This window comes from Triticum urartu, chromosome 7A, assembly GCF_056163025.1.
Source record: "Triticum urartu cultivar PI428250 chromosome 7A, HENAU_Tu73, whole genome shotgun sequence".
NCBI classification, from domain to species: domain Eukaryota; kingdom Viridiplantae; phylum Streptophyta; class Magnoliopsida; order Poales; family Poaceae; genus Triticum; species Triticum urartu.
This window is the reverse complement of record NC_141879.1, coordinates 571,106,672-571,117,632: the sequence shown is the minus strand read 5'-3', so window position 1 is coordinate 571,117,632 and position 10,961 is coordinate 571,106,672.

Genomic DNA, 10,961 nt, shown 5'->3' with positions numbered 1-10,961 from the left:
GGCTTTCGAAAGTTCAAATCCCTGCAGGGGAGTCCCAACTTAGCCCATGACAAGCTCTCACGGTCAACGAAGGAATAGACCTCCTCCCAAGACGTTCCGATCAGACTCGGTATCTCGGTAATTCAAGACACTTCGACAGGTTAAAACAAGACCAGCAACACCGCCCGAATGTGCCGACAAATCCCGATAGGAGCTGCACATATCTCGTTCTTAGGGCACACTCAGATGAGACATCCTACGAGTAAAACCAACCCTCAAGTTGCCCCGAGGTGGCCCCGCAGTCTACTCGGTCGGACCAACACTCAGAGGAGCACTGGCCCCGGGGGGGGGGGGTTAAAATAAGATGACCCTCGGGCTCCGAAAACCCAAGGGAAAAAGAGGCTAGGTGGCGAATGGTAAAACCAAGATTGGGCATTACTGGAAAAGCTTTAATCAAGGCGAACTATCAAGGGGTTCCCATTATAACCCAACCGCGTAAGGAACGCAAAATCCGAGAACATAACACCGATATGACGGAAACTAGGGCGGCAAGAGTGGAACAAAACACTAGGCGAGAGGCCGAGCCTTCCACCCTTTACCAAGTATATAGATGCATTAAGATAACATGGCAATATAATGATATCCCAACAAGTAAATAAATGTTCCAACAAGGAACGGCCTCCAATCTTCACCTGCAACTAGCAACGCTATAAAAGGGGCTGAGCAAAGCGGTAACATAGCCAATCAACGGTTTGCTAGGACAATGATGGGTTAGAGGTTTGACATGGCAATTTGGGAGGCTTTAAAGCAAGTGGTAGGCATCGTAGCAATGGCATAGCAAAAGAGCGAGCAAACTAGCATAACAAAGATAGTAGTGATTTCGAGGGTATGATCATCTTGCCTGCACAGTTGTCAGAGTTGACTGGATCCTCGAAAGCAAACTCAACGGGCTCCTCGTTAGCGAACTCGTCTCCCGGCTCTACCCAAACAAGACAAACAAGCAACAAGGGCACAATCAACCACGTGCAAACTCAAACAACGCAATGCAAAGATGATATGCTATGCGGGATGCGATGCGGGATGCAAAATGCAAGATATGACAGGAAATGCATGAACCTGGCTTCAACTTGGAAATCCAAGTGTTCCATTGGAAAGATGAGACGAAATCGCTTGAAAACGATATAAAGAACGCCGGAATCGGAGTTACGGTTTGGAAATGGCAAGCGTTTCAAATATGGCACCGGTCTGCGATTTACAACAAGTAGCCATCTAAATGCAATGAGATGAACATGCTACATCACCCAAACATGACAACAAAATACATGGCAGGGATTCATACAAGATTCTTAACAAAAGTCTAGCACCGAGCTACGGCCAAATCATCCATTAACAGGTTCAAACAAGCATGGCAAAAATGCATATGGCAAACAGATCTCAGACTTAGTGAAATTAACACTTGTCTGGAATTTCAGATCAGGTAGCACTCTTTGGAGCCACAAAACTACATGATACAGGATCTGAACATGGCAAAGTAAAGCATGACATGGAGCTACTCAAGGAGCTTAACAAAAGTCCCTTAGTGACCTTGAGCCAAAAGGGATTAGAAAATACAATTGCAAGCATGTGAACATAGCAAAAACATAATCAGTTTTCATACTTAGTGAAAACTGACACATGCTGAAATATAACTCAAATAGGCATGTTTACGAGCTCGATGCACTCACTACGATGCGAGTCATGGTAAGACAATCATACACCCATCAAGAAGGCACAAAATTCAAGCTAGACATGGCAAGAACAATAGCATAGCATGCACGGATCAACTACAACATCATCGGCAAAAATTGCAAACAAGTTGACAATCTGCCCAGATTCACAAAGTAGCAAAAGTAGAGCTCGATTGACTCAAGCTAGGGCGCTCCATAATCGCAAACAAAGGCATGGATGGATAGAGCACTACAATATTAACAAAACATCCTTACTGATTATCCTCAAAAGAGGCACGGATCACTAGGAAACAACATGAACATATGGCAATATGGGATAAACAGATCAAGGACTTAGTGAAATTGCTAAGTCCCTGAAAACAAAATTACTAAGTGCACCACTTTGCAAGCTTGCACTAGTCACCACACACATCCTAAAAATACATGGGTTGCACCTCTGGAGAGATGACAAAACCCTTAACAAAACACATGTAGAGCATCAGGGCATAGCATGCACACAATAATCATGGCAAAAATGACAAAAACCTAAACGGAGTAGCAGATCTGACAATTAACTCAAGTAGCCCTCTTCTAACAGCATTTCGGGCATCAAGATGAACTCAAATGAAAATGATGCAATGGAATGAAATGATGTACTCTCTGAGATGAACATTTTGATATGCTATATGCCAAAAACGGAGCTACGGATGAGGAGATACGACATGATGAAGATCAGCACATGAGCTAGGGTTTGGGAAAAAAAGTCAACCCGAGTCACTCCGGATCTAGATCGAGCCCGAGCACTGTAGCGGCAGCGCAGTTCCCGATGTTGGCCGGCTTCGTTGCCGGACTTGCCGGAGAAGGCCGGAGCCGAGGGGGAGATGGCCGGAGGAGGGAGAGGACGGCGAGACGGCGACGTTGGCGGGCGGCGGCGGCGCGTGGATGTGGCGATGCCGGCGATGGCGCGTGGTGGCGGCGGCGATGGCGCGCGGCGGCGGCGGTGAGGCTCCCGGGCGGCGCGCGGGCAGAGGAGGCACGGGGCTTCGGGCGGCGGCACGGTGGCTTCGGGCCTTGGGGGCCGGCTGCGGGCCTCCCGGGCCGGCGCGGTGGGCGGCGGCGCAGGGCCACGTGGCAGGCGGGGAGTGGCTGCGGGCGGCGGAGCGGACGCGTCCGGCCGGTGCGGGGGCGATTTCTAGGGTTTCGGGGAGAAAGGAGATCCGAATTTCGGGGGGGGGGCTGTTTAAATAGGCATAGAGGGAGCTAGGAGAGTCCAAATGAGGTGCGGTTTTCGGCCACGCGATCGTGATCGAACGCTCTAGATGATGGAGCAGAGTTAGGTGGGTTTTGGGCCAAATTGGAGGGGTGTTGGGCTGCAACACACACAAGGCCTTTTCGGTCCCTCGGTTAACCGTTGGAGTATCAAACGAAGTCCAAATGGTACGAAACTTGACAGGCGGTCTACCGGTAGTAAACCAAGGCTGCTTGCCAAGTCTCGGTCCAATCCGGAAATGTTTAATTCCCACACACGAAAGAAAGCTAGAAATGGCCACCGGAGGAGAACGAAGCGCCGGAATGCAAAACAGACAACGGGGAAAAAGCTCGAATGCATGAGACGAACACGTATGCAAATGCAATGCACATGATGACATGATATGAGATGCATGACAACGACAATAACACACGGAGACAAAACCCGAACCCGAGGAAATAAATTAACTTAACGCCAAAAACGGCAAGAGTTGGAGTACAAATTGGGAAAGTTACATCCGGGGTGTTACAACACTCCACCACTACGAAAGGATCTCGTCCCGAGATCTAGGACTGAAAGAACGCTGGGTACTCAGAACGGAGGTGATCCTCGCGTTCCCAGGTAGCTTCACGGTCGGAATGGTGTGACACTTGACTTTGAGAAATTTGATTGACTTGTTGCGAGTCTTGTGTTCAGTCTCTTCAAGAATAGCAACTGGGTGCTCGCGATAAGAGAGATCTTCTTGGAGCTCAATGTCCTCGAAGTTGATGGTGCGGTCAGGAGTCTTAAAGCACTTTCGAAGCTGAGAGACATGGAACACGTCATGAACATTTGCAAAGTTTGAAGGAAGCTCGAGTTGATAGGCGAGGTCGCCTCTCTTGTTGACAATCTTGAAAGGTGCCACGTATCTAGGGGCAAGCTTCCCTTTGATACCGAAGCGACGAGTACCTTTCATAGGAGAGACGCGGAGGTAAACATGATCTCTGATCTCGAAAGCCAAATCACGGTGCTTACTATCATAGTAGCTCTTCTGGCGGGATTGGGCTGCTTTGAGGTTATCACGAATGACTTTGCACATTTCTTCTGCCTCTGCGATTAAGTCATTACCCAAAAGCTGACGTTCACCGGTTTCAGACCAGTTGAGAGGGGTACGGCACTTCCTGCCATACAGAATTTCAAAAGGGGCCATGCCCGAACTTGCTTGAAAACTGTTGTTGTAGGAGAATTCAGCATAAGGAAGACAATCCTCCCACTTCATGCCGAAGGAGATCACACAAGCCCTGAGCATATCTTCAAGAATCTGGTTGACGCGCTCGACTTGACCGCTAGTTTGAGGATGGAAAGCTGTGCTGAAGCGGATGTTGGTGCCCATGGCCTTCTGAAAAGAATCCCAAAACTTCGAGGTAAAGATGCTGCCACGGTCTGAAGAGATCACTTGTGGAATACCGTGCAGAGAGACAATATGAGAGGTATAGAGTTCCACCAATTGAGCTGCAGTGATCGACTCTTTGATAGGCAGAAAGTGAGCCACTTTGGTGAGTTTATCGATGACAACGAATATAGCATCATTGCCACGCTTGGACTTAGGAAACCCAGTCACGAAGTCCATTTCAATGTGGTCAAACTTCCATTCTAGAATGGCAAGAGGTTGGAGGAGACCTGCTGGCCTTTGATGTTCTGCCTTCACTCTTCTGCAGACATCACATTCATTCACGAATTGAGCAATCTCGCGCTTCATTCGAGTCCACCAATAAGCTTGCTTGAGGTCCTGATACATCTTCGTGCTCCCAGGGTGGATGGAGAGGAGAGAATTGTGAGCCTCGTTCATGATCACTTTACGAAGTTCACCTTTGGGTACAACAATACGATCCTCGAAGAAGAGAGTGTCCTTGTCATCAAGGCGGTAGCACTTGTACTTGGACTGACTCTTGGCAATCCCAATCTTCACCTTTTTCACCATAGCATCAAGAAGCTGGGCTTGGCGAATCTAGTCTTCCAAGGTAGGAGAGACTTGAAGGTTGGCGAGGAAACCTTGAGGAACAACTTGCAGATTAAGTTTGCGGAAAGCTTCACAAAGCTCGGGTTGATAAGGCTTGAGAATCAGACTGTTGCAGTAAGCTTTCCTGCTCAAAGCGTCAGCAATCACATTGGCCTTGCCTGGAGCATACTCGATACTCGGATTATACTCTTAATCATTTCGACCCATCGAGTTTGCCTGAGGTTGAGATTAGGCTGAGTGAAGATGTACTTGAGACTCTTGTGATCAGTGAAAATGTCCACTTTTCTTCACAATAGAAGATGTCTCCAAGTCAAAAGAGCATGCACAACTGCCGCCAACTCGAGATCATGAGTGGGGTAGTTCTTCTCATTAGGCTTCAACTGGCGAGATGTATAAGCAACAACTTTCTTCTCTTGCATCAATACTGCACCAAGACCTTGGAGAGAGGCATCACAAAAGACCTCGTACGGCTTGGATTCATCAGGCGGAGTCAGAACTGGAGCAGTGATCAATTTCTCTTTCAAAGTGTTGAAAGCAATGTCACACTCCAGAGACCAAACGTACTTGACGTGCTTCTGGAGAAGATTAGAGAAAGGCTTCGCGATCTTAGAAAAGTTTTCAACGAATCTTCGGTAATAGCTTGCGAGACCGAGGAAGCTACGGAGTTGCTTCATGTTCTGAGGAGGTTCCCAATTCACAATTGCAGACACCTTCTCAGGATTTACGGCAATGCCCTTGGCAGAGATGATATGACCAAGATGAAGAACCTCATCGAGCCAAAATTCACACTTGGAGAACTTGGCGTAGAACTGATGTTCCCTGAGCTTATCAAGAACCAAACGCAAGTGCTTGGCATGATCTTCCTTGTTCTTGGAGAAAACCAGAATGTCGTCGAGATAGACCAAAACGAAGTCATTGGTGTAGGCATTGAAGATGAAGTTCATCATGCGAGAGAACGTCGGAGGAGCATTGACGAGGCCAAAAGACATGACAGTGTATTCATATGAACCAAAGCTTGTCCTGAAAGCCGTCTTGGGAATATCTTGCTCACGGATTCGAATCTGATGATAACCCATACGGAGATCAAGCTTGGAGAATACTCGAGCACCTTTGAGTTGTTCGAACAACTCATTGATGTTGGGAAGTGGGTATTTGTTCTTGATGGTCTTCTTGTTCACTGGACGGTAATCAACACAAAGTCGGTCCGTTCCATCCTTCTTCTTCACAAAAAGAACACCACAACCCCACGGAGAAGAACTAGGCCGGATGAGACCCATTTTCTCTTGAATATCGAGTTGCTTCTTCAGCTCCTTCAACTCTTCAGGTCCGAGCTTGTAAGGACGCTTGCACATAGGTTCCGTGCCAGGCTCAAGATCAATAACGAATTCGACTGGCCGGTGCGGAGGCATTCCTGGAAGCTCTTCTGGAAAGACGTCTTGATATTCGCAAACAACTGGAATTTGCGAGATAGCATCCAATTCACCCTTCTCATTGAGAGAAAACAGACGGATGGTATCATCACGAGCGGCAAAGAAAATTACATCCTCAGACGAATGAGTCAATTGAATCTGCCTGGCTGCACAATCAAGATGTGCCTTGTGCTTAGTAAGCCAATCCATTCCGAGAATAAGATCAATATCCGAGTTACCCAGAACAATTGGGGAAGAAAGGAACTTGTAATCACCCAATGTGATAGAGATATCGGGAGCAACCAAACTAGAAGTCAAAAGCTTGCCAGGGGAAACAACTTGCATGACTTTGGGCATGATCTCGGTATCAACATTGTGCTTCGATGAAAAGGACATGACAAAAAGGAATGCGATGCACCAGTGTCAAAAAGAACTTTAGCTGGAATATCGTTAACAGGAAGGTTACCCATGATCACATCTGACGAGTCCTCTGCCTGAGCTGCATTCATCAAGTTGACCTTGGCGTGCTTGGGGTTATGCTTGACCACAGCTGTACTTGCCGATCTCACAGGAGGAGGAGGAGGAAGACGCCTCTGGTTGAAACACTTGTTGGCATAGTGACCCTTCTGTTGGCACTTGTTGCACGTGACCTCTGAAAGCGGACGGTGATACGGAGCACTCGATCTTGGGGCTTGAGACGAGGTCTTGTTTTGAAAGCCAGGGTTGGGTGGGTGGGAAGAACCACTGCCACCTTTGCTCTTCTGCTGATACGGCTGACGGAACGGAGGAGGAGGAAGCCAATACTTCTGCTGCTTGGCCACTTGAGTAGAGGAAGAAGGAGTAACATCTCTGGCACGCTTCTTGGAAGCATCACACCTCAACTGAGCAGCCTCTTGCTTCAGTGCCAAGTTGTAGAACTCATCGTATCTCAAAGGCTCAAAGAGGACAAGAGCTAGCTGAATTTCTTCTCTGAGACCACCCCTGAACTGGTATATCATGCTCTTCTCATCAGGGACGTCCTGCTTGGCAAAGCGGGCGAGCTTCTGAAACAACTTGTTGTAGTCATAGACAGACAAAGAGCCTTGCTTCAGGTTGCGGAATTCCTCACGCTTACTTTCAACCACGCTCTGAGGAATATGATGAGCTCGGAAATCTCGACGGAAATCATCCCAAGTGATAACACGTCCACCTCTGGAGTCCTTGTACTGCTGGAACCATTCTGCAGCTTGATCTTTAAGTTGGAAGGAAGCGAACTTGACAAAGTCCTCAGGCCTGACGTTACTGCACTCGAAATGCTTACACAGATCCACAAGCCAATCGTCAGCATCGGTTGCCTCAACACAATTGCTGAAAGTCTTTGACCCGTTAGCAAGGAGCTGGTTGAGTGTAGCAAAGTGATTCTGATTGCTGCCTTGATTCCCTTGGTTGCCTTGATTGCGCTCTTGAAGAATTTGCATGATCAACGGTGTGTTTGCATTGGTTGCGGCCATCACAGCTTGCCATGCCTCTAGAGGAGGTGGAGGTGGTGGTGGATCAGGATTCGGAGTCGTGCGCGTTGGAGGAGCCATCCTGAAGAGGTTGACCACCATTAGCACATTGACAGACAAAATTGAAGCTGAATCCAACGGAATGAAAATTGCAACATATAGTCTTCACATCCGAACAAAATGAACGAATGCATTCCTCTTGAAATGGTCACATATCCATAAATTGAGAAGCCACGTAGAATTAAGGTAGAGAAATAATTCAACAAGGTACGGATCAAGAACGAATAATCGGTAAGAAATCCCAATCTCAAACCAATATCCGTGGAAGAAGAACTAGAGCTACTAGAGTTCCCACCTATGAAACTCCCAAACCTTTCCGGTTATGCAATCAGGTGTTGGGGATACAGGGGAAGCATAATATCTCACCCAAACTAGCAAATCCTACATCCAGCTGTATCCATCCTTCAACACATAACCAAGAAACCTTCGGAAACCATCTACCTCAACCTTCGAAAAGCATCCGTTATACAAGTTATGGCGATACTCCCGAACTCCTGCCCCAGTACTGGGTGGCGTCGAGGTTATCTCACCAACGAACTGCATAAAAGAGATTTTCGATGTCAGCGTACTAAACTCAGGTATTCCAGAACTGCAACGATAAAATTATGATGACAACACCTCAAAGCTCAACTCCCCGGGACACTTCCACTAAACCCCTGACAGGAGGCACCAAGACAATGTTCTCATCATAAAACCATCGGAACGATTCCAAGATACCCGCGTGATCCTAAAATTTTTTTTAGTGAAATTTGAGGAGAGAAGAGTCAAAACTCTACGTCAGGATGCCTTACCAGAGCGATGAGGAGACTGGGAAGTAAAAAAGAATTCCTAATCTCTCCGATATATAATTCCTAAAAGAATCAAAACATTTTTCTAGACACAACTCGGCCGCTAATAACGATCAAGCAATGAGGCTCCTAAGGTCGGGGAAGGCTCTGATTACCAACTTGTAACACCCTCGATGCGACTATATCTCCCACGTGTCGAGGCACGACTTAGAGGCATAATCGCATTGAAGGCATATGTCGCAAGTTAGGCAATCTTCACAACATCCCATGTAATATAAATCATAAGGGGGAGATAACATAGTTGGCTTACACTCGCCACGTCAATCAAGTACATAAATAACATTACATCAACCAAACACTCATGGCCCGACTACGGCGCCAAAATAAAAGATAACCCAACATGCGACACGGTCCCAATCACCCCCAACTGGGCACCACTACTGATCATCGGGAAAGGAAACATAGTAACGTTGAGAGTCTTCGTCGAACTCCCACTTGAGCTCATACGCGTCTCCTGGAGCGGAATCATCAGGCCCTGCATCTGGTGTAATAGTAATCTGTGAGCCACAGGGACTCAGCAATCTCGCACCCTCGCGATCAAGACTATTTAAGCTTATAGGTATGGCAAGATAAATATGTGGAGCTGCAGCACGCGACTAGCAAATATGGTGGCTAACTTATTCGCAAAAGAGAGCGAGAAGAGGAGGCAAAGTGCGAGCGAGAAACTAAAGAGCAACCTGCGCAAACATTACTCCAACACCGTGTCCACTTCCCGGACTCCGCCGAGAAGAGGCCATCACGGTAACACACTCAGTTGATTCATTTTAAATAATTAAGGTTCAAGTTATCTACAACCGGACATTAACAAATTCCCATCTGCCCATAACCGCGGGCACGGCTTTCGAAAGTTCAAATCCCTGCAGGGGAGTCCCAACTTAGCCCATGACAAGCTCTCACGGTCAACGAAGGAATAGACCTCCTCCCAAGACGTTCCGATCAGACTTGGTATCTCGGTAATTCAAGACACTTCGACAGGTTAAAACAAGACCAACAACACCGCCCGAATGTGCCGACAAATCCCGATAGGAGCTGCACATATCTCGTTCTTAGGGCACACTCGGATGAGACATCCTACGAGTAAAACCAACCCTCAAGTTGCCCCGAGGTGGCCCCGCAGTCTACTCGGTCAGACCAACACTCAGAGGAGCACTGGCCCCAGGGGGGGGGGTTAAAATAAGATGACCCTCGGGCTCCGGAAACCCAAGGGAAAAAGAGGCTAGGTGGCGAATGGTAAAACCAAGATTGGGCATTGCTGGAAAAGCTTTAATCAAGGCGAACTATCAAGGGGTTCCCATTATAACCCAACCGCATAAGGAACGCAAAATCCGAGAACATAACACCGATATGACGGAAACTAGGGCGGCAAGAGTGGAACAAAACACTAGGCGAGAGGCCGAGCCTTCCACCCTTTACCAAGTATATAGATGCATTAAGATAACATGGCAATATAATGATATCCCAACAAGTAAATAAATGTTCCAACAAGGAACGGCCTCCAATCTTCACCTGCAACTAGCAACGCTATAAGAGGGGCTGAGCAAAGCGGTAACATAGCCAATCAACGGTTTGCTAGGACAATGGTGGGTTAGAGGTTTGACATGGCAATTTGGGAGGCTTGAAAGCAAGTGGTAGGCATCGTAGCAATGGCATAGCAAAAGAGCGAGCAAACTAGCATAGCAAAGATAGTAGTGATTTCGAGGGTATGATCATCTTGCCTGCACAGTTGTCATTGTTGACTGGATCCTCGAAAGCAAACTCAACGCGCTCCTCGTTAGCGAACTCGTCTCCCGGCTCTACCCAAACAAGACAAACAAGCAACAAGGGCACAATCAACCATGTGCAAACTCAAACAACGCAATGCAAAGATGATATACTATGCGGGATGCGATGCGGGATGCAAAATGCAAGATATGACAGGAAATGCATGAACCTGGCCTCAACATGGAAATCCAAGTGTTCCACTGGAAAGATGAGACGAAATCGCTTGAAAACGATATAAAGAACGCCGGAATCGGAGTTACGGTTTGGAAATGGCAAGCGTTTCAAATATGGCACCGGTCTACGATTTACAACAAGTAGCCATCTAAATGCAATGAGATGAACATGCTACAACACCCAAACATGACAACAAAATACATGGCAGGGATGCATACAAGATGCTTAACAAAAGTCTAACACCGAGCTACGGCCAAATCATCCATTAACAGGTTCAAACAAGCATGGC